The following is a 14,920-nucleotide window of genomic DNA, read 5'->3' on the forward strand; positions in this document are numbered from 1 at the left end:
CCATCCATCCATCCATCCATCCATCCATCCATCCATCCATCCATCCAAAGAAGATAGTATCCAAGTGTCACGTGACAATCTTGGAATTGTTATCTAAACTGTATCCTCCTTGGGGACACATATGTGATAGCCTTTACACTCACACTCATGACAACACAAACAGATTTTAATTTGCTGATGATCATTAAAAGTCATAATTAAAATAAAGTAAAACGATGACTCCAAGCTATGTTCAAGAGAATAATTATCATTGTAAAGACATGTGAGAGGAGCCTGATGCAAGAAATTGTCAATTATTTTTCTCCTCAGAGACAGAGCTGCTGTCAAGCTTGTTCTGGGCTCTCATTTCAGCTTCCCAGAAATTCTTTTTGACTAAAAGGGGGATCTTTTCAAGTGGCTAATGAACGGAATGGTGATTTCTATGAAACTTGCACCAGCAATGGGCTGAGTCCTCATTAGAGGGGCTCAGATCAGTGATCCATGGCATATATTCTTTTATTTTTTTTCTGAAATTATTGCACTTTTGCTACCAAACTAGAAAATCCCCCTCCACTCAATAAGAGGGGAGACACCTATTCTCTCTTTTTTTTGCATGTGTATGTGTGTAGTATACATGTGTATATGAATACTCACATGCATACACACATGTGCGTGAGTGTACATACAAGTATGTTCATGTTCAGAGACCCAAAATTGATGTCAGGTATTCTTGATTTCTCTTTATTTATTGAGGCAGGGTTTCTTGCTGAGCCCAGGGCTTGCCGATATGGCTAGTCTTCTGGCCAGCTCACCTCAGGACTCTAGCTGCTCCTGTCTCTACCTACTGAGTGCTGAGATTAGATGCAGGTGCCATACCTCCTTGACCTGCCCAACTTTTATGTGAGTTCTAGAGATCTGCAGTTTGGTCCTCAAACATATATGGCAAGAACTTTATCCATTGTGACAGCTTCCCCACTCAAAGCCACTCTTTTGTAGCCCACAAGGTATTATTTAGTAACAAGATACAGAGGTCTGTAAGAGCTTGTTAACACCAGTAACCTTCTAAATCCTCATCCCCAAAGACACTGGCTGCTCTGTAGCCAGTGACACAATCCAGCTGACTAAGAAACAAGTCACCCAAGGATGTCACTGATGGATTAAGGCTTTGAGAAGTGGAAATGGCTCCCCGGCACTTGCCAACTTTGGAAGAAATATTTCCTTTAATTTGTCTGATTAAATGAAATGATGCTACAGAGAGTTCACACAATTTTAAGCACGGAGCATGGAAAGGAATACATTCTTATGAAACACTGCCCACTAATAAGTTGTTGTGATTTGATTCTTAGGTATTAAAAAACTTAAAACTCTTATTTTCCTATAATTAATGAACTAACTAATCACAGTCAGAGTCTCACCTAGGAGACCGCAAACTCATGATCCTCCTGTCACAGATACCTCAGCGCTTCAGGTACTACAGGTGTAGCTCGAAAATCTTATTTAAAGGAAACACAAAATGAACAAAGACATGAAAAACGATAATAGCTTTACAGGAATAGCTTTTTTCCCAGTGAGGAAAATCCATCTTGCACAGTGTGGGCATGCTTTATGTAGGCCTGTTTCAAAGCAGCTCAGTATCAGGATAACCTGAAGACAGACTCTCCAGGATCCCATCGGACTGGGGGACCTATATTTTTAAGAATCCGAAAGTTGAAGAAACTATCAGTTTATCTTTTATCTCCATCTGCAGTGAGAAGTCATTGGATTATCTGGACCAACATGTACTCAAAAAAAATTTTTACTAGGAGGTATGAGATTCTTTTCTGTTGACTTCAGGCATCTTTGGCTCACAGAAGTCCCTTTAACCAACTATCCATGCAAATGCGTTCCAGTCTTAGGATTTCATCAGCACTGTGACACATGGGACAGAATGGTTCACATTACAGTATAATAAGCAAATCACTCAGCTCCTAATTGTTGCTATTGATTTTGCTTTAATATCTTTTTTTTTTAAAAAATAAAGTCTATGTTTCCAATTTATTATCTTTTGATTTTAGCTGACTTTCTCCTCTTACTCCAACTGTGTTCTCCTAAATCATCAACTGTGTAAGTGACAAGGACTTCTGTGGTAGTTTGTATAAGAAAGTCCCCGCCCCCCATCCCCGCTCTAGGCTCATGTGTTTGAATCTTTGGTTCCCAGCTGGTGCTGTTTGGGGAGGTAGTGTCCTTTTAAGGATGTGACTGAAACCTTGCTGAAGGAACTGTGTCACTATAGGGTAGGCTTTAATAATGATCATCGCCTATCCACTGTCTGCTTCTCATGTCTGAATAACAATATGATCTCTCAGCTTCCTGCCAGAATGTCTGCCTGTTGTGGTACTTACCACACCATGTACCCCTCCCCCCTCTGGAATCCATAAACCGAAACAAACCCTTTCTTCTAAAAGTCATGGTGTTCATGGTGTTTTATCACAGCAACAGAAGGTCACTAATACAATACTTTGTGACAAAAATGACAAAGGCACTGGCCTTGGGTAGTGTATTAATTCCTCATCACTGTAACAAAGTAGCCAACAAGAGGGACTTAAAGAAGGAAACGTTTATTTTGGCTCACAGTCTGAAGGTATAACCCACTCTGATGGGGAAGACATAGCAGAAGGCACATGAGGTGGTTGGTCACACCACATCCACAGTCAAGAAGCAGGGACATATGAAACCTCAGCCTCACCCGCTTCCTATTATGTGGTCTAAGACCCTAACCCCTGGAAGGATGATATCACCCACACTCAAGCTGACTCTTCCTATCTTAGTTAATCCTCTCTGCAAACATTCTCACAGAGACGAACAGAGGCGTATGTATGTATGAGGTGATTCTAAATCCCAACAAGAAGACAATGAAGGCTAATCATCGTTGGTAGCTTACTGCAGCAGCCGTTTCTGAAGTTATTTATCCACACTGCCTGCGGCTGCATGTTGTTTACCAGCTCCTCTTCACACAAGCTCCTGTGACTCAGAGTGCTTTTCTACCCTGGCACTTAATGACCTGGTCACTTCACAGACGCAAATCATGTTGTTTGCCTTCCAGAGATGCCTCTGCCTTTGGCCCTAGCCCTTGAACACTGATGCTTTTGTAGCTATTGGAGAAATTCTGACACCCATATTGATGAGCTATCATGTCTCTGAACACTATTTCTAAATAATGACTCTGGCTCCAAGGTTTGCAGCTGAAAGAAGAGACCATTTTTTCTATTGCTGACTATTTTGATGTCAAAGATGCAACTAGGACAGTGAGCACATATAGAATGAACTGAACGGCAATCTCTGTCCTATACACTATGATAACATGAATCACACAGAATTACGTTATCATGGTGCATTGGGCTTTCCGCTGCTAATAGGAAACCCAGCTGAGACCAGCTTCTAGGATTTCAAAATTCTTTACTGGCTAGAGTCGTAGCAAGTCAGCAGCAGGGGCTTACTGTGTCCAGACTTGAGACTACCTCTTGAAAAGGACACCCACGTGTAGTAGTTATTTGTGGTAACTATTATTTTAAATGCTACCAGTCAGACTGGCCATACCTAAAGTATTCTATGACTCCATGGAGTTAGTGACTACTCTATCATAACAGATGCTTCTATTGTTGCTCAAAGTTCTACAGAACAGACTTGGAAATCCTAATGATGTGTCTAAGGCGTATGTGGTGATTTTCCATAGAGGGTTAAAGGGTGTTACTACACTGATCTACAGTGCAGTGAGTAGTCTACTCTTGGCATATATATTCATGGAGGGGCTAGGATCCCTGGGAAGGTGATGTATTCTGCACGGTGGTAGAGATTGTGGGCATCATAAAAACTATATAGGTGACACAGCTTTCGGAGGCATTCCTGAAGCTTTATAGTGAAGCTCAGTGCTGGAGAGGTGTACGTGAAGAACTGGGAACCCACAGCACATCAAAGGAGAGTGAAGATTAGGGCAAGGTTCATGTGCAGTGGAGACCATGGCTCATAGCTATTAGCTTCTATTTTAGGTGAGTGAAGACCTAATAGCTCAAACTGGACAGTCCCTTAATCCTCTAAAAACTCCACGCAAGAACAAGCGTGGGCCAGAATAGAGTTTAATGGTTCATCACTCTATTACACTATCAAGGACATGAGGAGGCCACTGAGCTGCCTCAGTGGAGCAGGCTAGGGGCCAGCCATTGCGTGTTTCTGCCACCACAGCTACTCTGGCTGCCAGGTAGTCCCCACCATGATGGTCTGTGCCCTCAAGCCACGAACTAAAATAAATGGTTTCTTAAGTGGCTTTTGCCAAGTATTTCATCACAGCAATGAAAAAAGTAATCTCTCTCTCTCTCTCTCTCTGTGTGTGTTATACATATATAGAATATACACATAGAACATGTATGGCATAGATATGATACATATATGTGTGTGTTATACATATATACATAGAATATATTCTATGTATATCTGACAGTCTGTTTAGGCAGCCGGATATCTCAGTCAGTGAAGTCAATCACCATGATATTATATGTGTTACACTCACTTCTCTTGGGTCACATCTCCTTGAATGGTACCTGCACCTCCCACTTGGTTACCTATGCCCCTTTACTCTTCTCCCTACGCTCCCTCAAGTCTACACGGTTCAAGGGTCCTTCTGACCTCATCTCTTATAACTTTCTAGCCTGATGTCTCTCTCATGCCTATGACTTTTGCTCCTCCCACCCACTATCGTGTCCTCTGAATCCCCATCACTGTGGCTGACTGGACTCCCTGACTCATGGCTTGGGCTATCTCTTAGTCATCCTCTTCGGCAGGATGAACGATGAGGCCATGAATCTGGCTGGGAGGCTCTCCTAAAGCTGCCCAAATGCCCATAGGGAAACAGGCGTGGAAAGAGCACAGTGTTCCAGACGATGTGACCTGCCTGACTCCTTACTGGGCAGGCAGGAAGACATTAATTCTTTCTTTAAAATTGATTTTATTTATCTTACATCCTGACCACAGTTTCCCCTCCTTCCTCTCCTCCCAGTCCCTCTCCCTCCATCTCCCCTTCCCACTCATCTGCTCCTTCTCCATTTCTCTTCAGAAAAGAGCTCATTTGATGGATATCAAGCAGCATGGGATATCAAGTTGCAATAAGAACTAGGCACCTCCTTTTCTATCAGGGCAGGACAAAGCAACCCAGTAGGTGGAGAGGGTCCCAAAGGCAGGTGACAGAGTCAGAGACAGCCCCACTCCCACTGTTGGGAGTTCCACAAGAAGATCAAACAACACAACTGTAACAGATGTGCAGGGGGCCTCAGTTGGTCCTACTCAGTCTCTGTGAGCCTCTGTGGGCTCAGGTTAGTTGGTTCTGTGGATTTCCTTGTGGTGTCCTTGACCCCTCTGGCTCCTACAGTCCTTTCTCCTCATCTTCCACAGGATTCTCCAAGTTCTGCCTAATGTTTGACTATGGGTCTCTGCATCTGTTTTCATTGGTTGCTGGGTGAAGCCTCTTTGATGACAATTGGGCTAGACATCAATCTATCCTTCTGACTGGTCTGGCCTGGAGGACATTAATTCTTATTTCATTTTCTCAACGTGGTACCTCTAGCTGTGCTGGGCTTTCATCTTAAGCCACCATCTCCCCTTCCCATCTTCTTTAAGAGGATTTCTGCCCATCCTCCAGCATCCCCAAGCGCTCCTTCTTGCCAGGTGCCTTATAAGGAAGAGTCCCTGGTCTGCACAGCAACACTTTCATGTGTGCTGCTGTGTGAAAGTTAATTACTTTTCTCACTGTACCTGCCAAGCCCTCTACTGTGTCTACTGCTACGTCTGTAAGTTGATTTAGTCAGGGAGCCTGTCTTATTTTACTAATACTTCTGCATCCTAGTATAATACCTGGAGCATGACAATATGATCAACCCATCCATGATGAACAGAGTGCAGTCATTGGTGATTCATACTAAGGGATAACACTAACTCGCTCACTCTTCTGGCTCAGGCAGTGGTTTTTTTTTTTTTTTTCTGAGAATATGGTGTTTCCTAAGAGGAGATTTACTTTGTGTGTGTGTGTGTGTGTGTGTGTGTGTGTGTGTGTGTGTGTGTGTGCGTGTCCATGCACACATGCAGGTGTATGTAGAGACCAGAAAAGGGCATGGTTATTCTTCACAGAAGGTGAAGCCAGGGTAAAGCTGTGGTAATTCTCTTTAAGGCTCCTGAGAGCACACGGGTGCTGAGAACCAAACTCATGTCCTCCAGAAGAGCGACGTGGAGTCTTAACCATTCCCGCTGCCTCTCCAGCCCCAGCTTAAGGGACTTTTTAATTACAAGATCTCTTCGTCCTCTTTATCTTTTAAACAGCTTCTCTTGCATGTCAAAGCAACATCTTGTATCAATTTAAATAGGTGGATTTTGATTACTGGATCCCAGTGAACAAGCATAAGCAGGTTTATTGTAAGAAGTCCTGAGCGGCTGCACTTGGTTTTAGGTTGTAATTCCTGAAAGCAAATACTCTATCTTCATTTTTGCACAGTTACTACCGATGTCAGCTTCCTGTAGATGGCATTTGTAAGCACGACATCAGGGTAGCTGAAATAGGAAAAACTGCAGGGCCTGGTAAAGGTTGTGAAAAACATTTCCCATAAGCTGAGGACTTTAAAAATCTATGTACCTGGGGTACCAGATAAATAAGAGGATTTCAGAAGGCCACAACCAATGTTTGTCTCCTGTAATACAGAGAAGAACTTTTGTTAGTTCCCATTTTGAAAAGATGATGATCTTTTAATTTAAATATCAGGCTGGAGGCAGGAGGTGGTGGTGAAAAGTATCCATTTTGAGAGTGTGCTCTCTCCCTCTTTCTCTCTCTGTCTGTTTGTCTCTCTGTCTGTCTCTCTGTCTGTCTCTCTGCCTCTCTCTCTCTCTCTCTCTCTCTCTCTCTCTCTCTCTCTCTCTCTGTCTTTCTCTCTGTCTCTCTTGCATCCAAAGCCCTGGTTCTCAACCTGTGGGTCACAACCCCTTTTGGGAGTCACATATCAGATATCATGCATCTCAGATATTTACATTATGATTCATAACAGTAGAAAAATATAGTTATGAAGTAGCAACAAAAATAATTTATGGCCGGGAACTGGTGGCACATGCCTTTAATCCCAGCACTTGGGAGGCAGAGACAGGCAGATTTCTGAGTTTGAGGCCAGCATGGTCTACAGAGTGAGTTCCAGGACAGCCAGGGCTACACAGAGAAACCCTGTCTTGAAAAACCAACCAACCAAACAAACAAAAAACCAAACACAAAAAAATGTATGGTTGGAGGGTCACCACAACATGAGGAACTGTATTAAAGGGTCACAGCTTTAGGAAGGTTGAGAACCACTGTTCCAAAGATTTTTCTCACCCGAATAAGGACAAAAAAAAAAACAAAACCCAACCAACCAAACAAACAAACAAAAACAACCAACCAACCAACAAACAAAAGAGAACAACAGGAAAAAAAACAAGCTCACAGGCTGATATATTTTATTATTAGTTGGTGTAAAATGTTATCTTACATTCTAGCACATTTTGGAATGCCTTATTGCTCATAGGCACCCCATCAGTTCTATTCTTTCCTGGAAGTAGACACATCCTCTTGACCTCCTTTTCCCTCCACATGGGATCCTCTGAGCCCAGGGATGACAGAACTTTCTGGCTGAGCTATGGTAGCCTCGATTATGTCATTGTAGCCCGGTACAAGAAAGGGACAGGCCTGTCTGTCAACGCAGGCTGGATGCCACATCATTCAGGAGCAGAGAGCTGGACTCTCTGCATCCTTTCCTCTGTCCTCCCTTTCCTTCTCTTTTCTCTTCCTCATCTCTTTCCCTTTCCTTCTTCCTCTCTCCTTCCTTCTCACAAGGAACACATTCACGGGAATTAAAGATTCTCATTCTACAAGATGCAAGTCACAGTGGTCATGGGAAATCCAGTGGCCAAGTCACAGCATCATGCTACTGGTGCGTGGCTTGCATTCTGCAAATCCCATGCTGTCCTAGCTGTTTACATTACTTGAATGGCATCTAACTGCAATGTTCTTGAGGTCCTCTGCTTGCCAAGACACAAAGCCTCCCAGAGTTTCTCTAAGTTCCAAGCGAGTGGCAGGAGTTCTTATCGAAGCCATTACGAGTCTGCGCTCACTGGGTGTGATGTGGTCTGTGCTCACTGGGTGTGATATGGGCGGGTTAGTAAGCTTTCCCACTACTACAAAATACTGAGAAAATCCACTTTAAGGAGGAAAGGTATGTTTGGTTCTCAGTTTTCAGAGGTTTCCTTCCACTGGTACGGCTCTGGGCTTGTGGCAAGGAAACCTATTTTGGTGGGGGAAACATGACAAATTACAAAGCTGCTCACCTCAGGCTGGCTAGGAAGCAGACACAGACAGGAGAAGTGGCTGGAATTACAAAATGCCCTTAAAAGAGGCAGATATGGTAGGCCTATAATCTCATCAGTAGAGAGGCTAAGGCAGGAGGACTGGGAATTCTGGGTAAGCTGAACCTTAGAGAGAGATTATGGTTCAAAGTAAACAAACCTCATAGACCATTTAATGGCACCCCTTCAATGACCCTGCTTCCTCCCACTCTGCCCCATCTCCAAGGTTCTACTATTTCTCAATAGCACTGGCATCTGGATTCAAGCCAACACGTGGACTTGTGAAGAACATTCAAGACCACAACCATATTAGCTATCAGCTTCAGCTGCCTTGTCTCTGTTTTGGACCGACAACTGGAGCCAGGGCTAAGCTAACTGAGCACCCTGCTTAGCATGAAAAATAGAGTCACTGTTTTACTACTGGACAAACAGCCCCTCTCTCTCCCTTCCCCCCCCTTTGTGTGTGTGTGTGTTTATGTGTATGCATGTGTATGTGAGTGTGGATGCATGTGTGTGTGTGTACATGTGTGTGCATGCAGGTGTATATGTGAGTGTAGATACACATGTGGATGTGTACATGCAGAGGGCACAGGACACCTTGAGTGCCATTTGCATGCAATGGTTACCTTGTTTTGAGACAGGGTCTCTCACTTGCCTAGAATTCTCCAAGCAGGCTGGACTGGCCAACCATGGAGTCCTAGGGAGTTGTCTGTCTCTGAGTTCCCAGGGCTGGGACTGTAAGTGTATACTATCTTACCTTTCTTTTTCATATGGGGTTTGGATATCAAACTCAGGTCCTCATACTTACAAGGCAAGCACTTTACTGACTGGACCGTCTTCACAGTTTACCCCTATGGCACTGATAATATCCGAAAGTGAGGAACTGATGTCCATGTACAGAAAATACAAGGCACAAGTTTACCTATTTAAATAACTGGGAATAACAGTTCATGGCCCAAAGAGAAGGATTAAACAAGGAGGGCTAGTGTTCTCTGGGTTCCCGGATGAACTGTTGTCTTATGACTGTGCAGAGGGACCCCCTGCTCATTTTTATTGCTCTTTAAAGAAGCATCTACCAACCATCCCAGACACTGTTGGGGGCACGTGGGCTACATCTCTGATGAAAAAAAGATGCCCTATCCTGTCTAGAGGACTCACTGTCAACGAGGAGTGGTAGACAAGGCAATGTTAACCAGATGAGCAAGCAATGTACAGAACCTGCTAGAAGGTAGTGAGTGAAAAAGAAAGAAGACTGTTGAGTAAGGAAAGGGGACCATGAACTTGGGAAAACGGTGGGGTTGATTCTGGCGTGAGTTTTATTGGGAAGATGACACTGAGCCAAATCTTAAAAGGAGGAGCTAACATGGATATCTAAGGGAAGAAGGTTCTTGAGGAGGGGTTGGCCAGTGGAACTTCAAAGGCTAGCAAGTATATCTAAGTGGGGTTCAAGGGAGGGACCTGTAGAAGGTATTTAGGGAGACAAATGTTAGAGGTCAGAGGGCAGATTAGGTATGCTTCCAGGCTGTATAGGAAGTTAGAATTTCCCTGAGTGGAGCAAGGAGCCACCGTGGACAATGAGCAGTAAGTATTGTGTCTGATTTCTAAAGATCATTAAGGCGAGCACAGAACAGAGGGCAAGTTCAACGGAAATGCACAGAGTCGATTTAACGAATGAAAGACTTGTGAATTAGATCCCAAGTTACTTTAACAGGAGTGTCAGGCGTTAGAATATGGTACCCATGCCCCCCTTTCAGCCAGCTGCTGGCACCATCTAGGCCTCTCGTAAAAATGCCACAGGTTCTCCAGGATCTCCTCATCCAAAACCATGCCCCCCAACACGTTATCTTCTTGGCCAGCAGCTTGGCTTCCTTCTGATTGCTTACTGTTCAGCATCACTGTGATCCCAGAGAAGGTGAGGTTTTTCCCTTATCCATTGGCACTGCAGCCCCACTCTTCGGATAAGTACCTACACCTAAATGTTCATCAGCTGAATGAATGAATGAGTGAGTGAGTATACCTAGAACTATTTCATCAAACTTCAGTTTGTTTAAATTCAATTCTTATTTAAAATAATAAGCTAAGAAAATAGAGAATAAATAAAAAGAAGTCTAACTAGAGATTATTTTTCACTATTTGTTAGCTTAGCATGCCTACTATTTATTTTAGTTAACTTTTATGTTAACATTTGAAGTTATGGGACTCATTACGTTGTCCCCTTCTTGTTGGGCTTCTTTCTTCCAAATATTCCTTGATTTGCTTCTATGTCACTTGGGTTCCATAAGCCCCCTTAACCCTCTGTCCTGGGGAAAAATGGACAGAACGAGAAATCACATTGACAAAATAGGTCAGATCTAAAAGGACAAACACTGCAAATTGTCTTTCATATGTGGAACATAGATTCAGATATAAACATATCCACACATATGTAAATGTATGCACACATCATGAAACAAACTGACTAATATTGAGAGTGTTGCTGGGACATGTTAATAGTCACAGTGCATGCTTCATAAAACGATTACAGCCATCAAAACAAAACGAAACAGAAAATTTGGAAAATGGAAAGCAAAACACCTTACAATTTTATAACCCCAGTGCTGTGTGAATTACAGAATCTACAAGTTCTCTTTGACGTAGTTTCCCATGTTTGTTTCACAGATGGCTTTGTGTTAGCTAGAATACTTAGATTTTTAAACTCTGAGCTGAAGTTTGCTTGGAAGATGAATTACGTGATTCATTGGAAAAATCAATAAAAAGTATAAGCCATCAAATAACTGAATTCCATTTCCAACACATTTCATAAAGCCAGATACATTTGAGAGTTCTATTTAAAAGAAATGAGTGTGTGTGTGTGTGTGTGTGTGTGTGTGTGTGTGAGAGAGAGAGAGAGAGAGAGAGAGTCAAGAGGGAGTCCCTCCCTGACCTTAGAGTTTGCATTCCCTTTCTTCTTTGGCTAGGCTGGGTATCCAGCAAGCCCCGGTGATTCTCCTGTCCCTCCCCTTCTCCCAGGGTTAGGGTTACAGGAGTGTATGCATGGCCATATCTAATACTTTACATGCATACTGGGGATCTGACTTCAGGTTCCCATGCTTGCACAGCCAGAGCTCTGCCTCCACAGTCTTTGAGACATCTACCCTTCCTGATTCTTGGGCTTATTGACATTATTGGTATTCTACCACTGTTTCCTCTGAATTGAAATACTCCCTGTTCAAGCAGGTAGGGCATTCATGAGACTCAGAGAGTAAACACACTTCATGGGTCTGGGAAAGAAAAAACCTACGAGATTCACAGGAGCTCCTCCTCAAGGTTATGGAAGCAGTAAATACCTCAAGACTATGGAAAGAGTAAAAAAACTTCTGGGTGAGGAGACTCCTCAGGACAGCTGCCTGGAGGCAGTCTCTGAACTGCCCAGCTGCCTGAAACTTGTCTGGACAGCTTCAGGGCTGCAGATTTTGTAAGTCAGTGTCTGTGCCCATCATCCAGCCTGGGCTTTTTAGTGATGCAACTGCCTTTGAGCCATCCCTGTAAGTAAACCATCGTGCATGCTTCTATAAAGAACTCCAAAAGAAAACTTCATTGGTTCAGTAAGTTAGACTTGTAATTGTCACTGTGGTCTGATGTGAGCTTCCAATCTGGGTAAGGAGATGCGTGTGTTGTGTCTCACTAGTAAAAGTGTCACAATAATCAGCTCTGTGAGGGTAGATTGAAACAATGTAACAATGGAAGATATGGTGATGGGGAGGTGGTAATGGGAACGTGAACTTTCTTTTTGAGGATTTGCATATTTACCAAGGTTCTAATTCATATTATCTCTGCAGTCAAATACCCAACAGTATTATCTTCACTTAGAGATTAAAAGAGATTAAAAGAGTAGAAAAACACAGAAGTTCAGGAACTTAACTAAAGTCATGAAGGTAGCTTGGATTCCAGGTATGCAACAGTACACCTAGCTCGGATTATAAATGAATCCAGATAATGTAATTAGGGTTTACACTCCTACTTTTTGTATTGCATGATGCAATACAAAAGTCATAAATTAATAAGATAAATGCTTTTATCAGAATAGGTCACAGCAAACAGAAACCTACAGACTACTATATGTTCAGTGGAATTTTATTTTTTATTATTATTATTATATTTAGATAAGGTTTTTTATAGCTCGAGGTAGACTTTCTCTATGTTATATGGCAAAGCTGGCCTTGAACTCCTAACTTTCCTGCTTCTGTCTCCCAAGTGCTGAGATAACGTGCATGTATCACCGTGCCCAGCTGGAGTTTTTGCATGTGCACATTCATGTGCATACATGTTTCCAGGTATGTCTGCATATAGCCAGCCTCTCTGTCTCTGTTTCTCTGTCTCACTCCGCCTGCCTGTCATTCTGTCTGTCAGTCTGTCTCTGTCTGTCTCTCTCTACCGTCACAGAGGCAATAACCATTTTGGAGAGTCTGTTCTCTATCTGACATTATTAAAAGCTTGGAGGCTCTGGCAGCAGCCTTCTGAAGCTCCTGCTGTCCTGGAGTTTACAGCCCATAAGGAAATTTGATCAACAAGCAGAACGAGAAGACAGTGCTGACTGCAAAGAAAAAACTAAAACAGAGGTCTTGTGGCCAGTGACAAAGAGCTAGACTGATCCTTTCCACTAAGCCAGTTACTTACTGAGTACATGTCAGAAGTCACCCTGTACCATCCCACTGAGACACAGCTACGACCCTGGCATCCCTCAGTCTTGACTCCTGACCACTGATGTGGCTCTAGCAGATCCCGTGCCCACAGCCTTCTGCTTCTTTCCGTACAAAGCATTATTTCTGCTTCAACCATCTGCGGCTCCTTTGAGGAAGTCTGGACATCACAAAGGAGCACTCCCCTTCGCTACAGCGGGAAGTGTTCTTTGCTTCAGTTTGTGTCTGAGGTGTTTGCAGATAGGGATGGGAAGGTTGCAGGAGAGAAAGGAAGAGTGGAGACAGGAAGATCTGATTAACGGCACTGGAGCCATCTTGGGCTGTGGGCATGGTGGTTAAGCCCTCGCTGCGGATTATCTAATATTACACCTGCAGTCAGGCATCTGCTGCCTCTCCCGGGGAGTGGATATGGAGAGGAGCTTGTGGTGAATTGTGCTGATGAAGGTTAATACCTGGCAGCATTTGGGGACTGTATGGAAAGTGTCACTTTGGAGAAAACTGACAAAATGAAGGATCTCTATCCCTGGAGAGAAGATGTGATTTGCTGTTCAGCCTCCTCCAGGTAGAAGTGGATAATGTATCTCACTTTAGGGACTTAGGGCCCCAGGAAGCTCAGGTACTTAGCCTAGTTTAAAAGAGTAAAGTGCCACATCCCTCCTGTGTCTCTTGTCACCAAGGCAGGGGCTATGGTGTGTGTGTGACATTTTCCAATTGCATTTCATAGTGGCAATTTGCGCTATGATTAAACATTTCAAACATACTGCTGAGAAGGCCCTTAATGGTAATGGATGAGGTGACAAACCATAGAGAGTGTGCTGGATAGTTTTATGTCAACTTGACACTAGCTAACGTCTTCTGAGAGGTGGGAACCTCAACTGAGAAAATGCCTCTATAAGATCAGGCTGCAGGCAAGCCTGTAGGGCATTTTCTTAATTAGTAATGGATGGGGGAGGGCCCAGTTCATTGTAGGTGGATTCATTCTTGCACTGGTGGTGGTCCTGGGTTCTACAAGAGTGCAGGCTGAACAAGCAATGAGGAGCAAGCCAGTAGACAGCACTCCTCCGTGGCCTCTGTATCAGCTCCTGCCTCTGGGTTCCTGCCCTGAGATGATGAACAGTGATATGGAAGTATAAGTCAAATACACCATTTCCTCCCCAAGCTGTTTCAGTCATGGCATTAGATCATAGCAACAGTAACCCTAACTACGACAAGGAACATGGCATTAGATCATAGCAACATTAACCCTAACTAAGACAAGGAGTAAGGCGTCGTCCATAGGAAGCAGAAGCAGCTGAGTCAGAGAAGCTAGTGAGGTGTGCCAGGACTCAGAAACACATGCTGCCTTTACATACTGGAACCCACAGGGCTTAGAGAAACCCACAAGAATCACAACAGCTGACTGCAGCACCCTATTCATAGAAGCACTGTGGGGTGAACCCGTGAAGTCAAATATTTCATGATCTGGCTTCTCCAATAACACCAACTGGAACAGTACCCAGATGTGACACAGATTACTACTGAAGAGCTGAGCGGAGCAGCAGCTGACTGTCTCACATACAACCCTGAGAGGAATAGTGTCATCAGAGTGAGAGGATGAAAAGGGGGAGGAGAAAAAAAGCAGAAGAAAGGGAAGACAGAGAGTAGGGGAAGAGCTCTATGCAAGCAGGCTCAACATCGAATATCAGAGCTATTAGGAAACAGCAGCGAAGACCAGTTATTGTGCAATCATCCATCTCCTTCGTCTGGCTATAATCTTTCCATTTTTATATTTCTTCCTGTTGTGGAAAGAGACTTCAAGGTTGAGAGAGAGAGAGAGAGAGAGAGAGATAGAGAGAGAGAGAGAGAAGGAGAGAGAGAAGGAGAGAGAGAGAAAGAGAGAG

The 14,920-nt window shown here is 43.6% G+C and overlaps 1 protein-coding gene across 2 annotated transcripts in view; it reads right to left on the bottom strand.

Moving 5' to 3' along the window:
* The window catches only part of Phactr1 (phosphatase and actin regulator 1), a 278,883-nt gene that overhangs the window by 94,401 nt on the left and 169,562 nt on the right, over nt 1-14,920 (bottom strand). The gene's annotated exons all lie outside the window — the stretch shown is intronic.

Source organism: Grammomys surdaster, unplaced genomic scaffold (genome assembly GCF_004785775.1).
Source record: "Grammomys surdaster isolate TR1022 unplaced genomic scaffold, NIH_TR_1.0 137, whole genome shotgun sequence".
NCBI lineage: Eukaryota > Metazoa > Chordata > Mammalia > Rodentia > Muridae > Grammomys > Grammomys surdaster.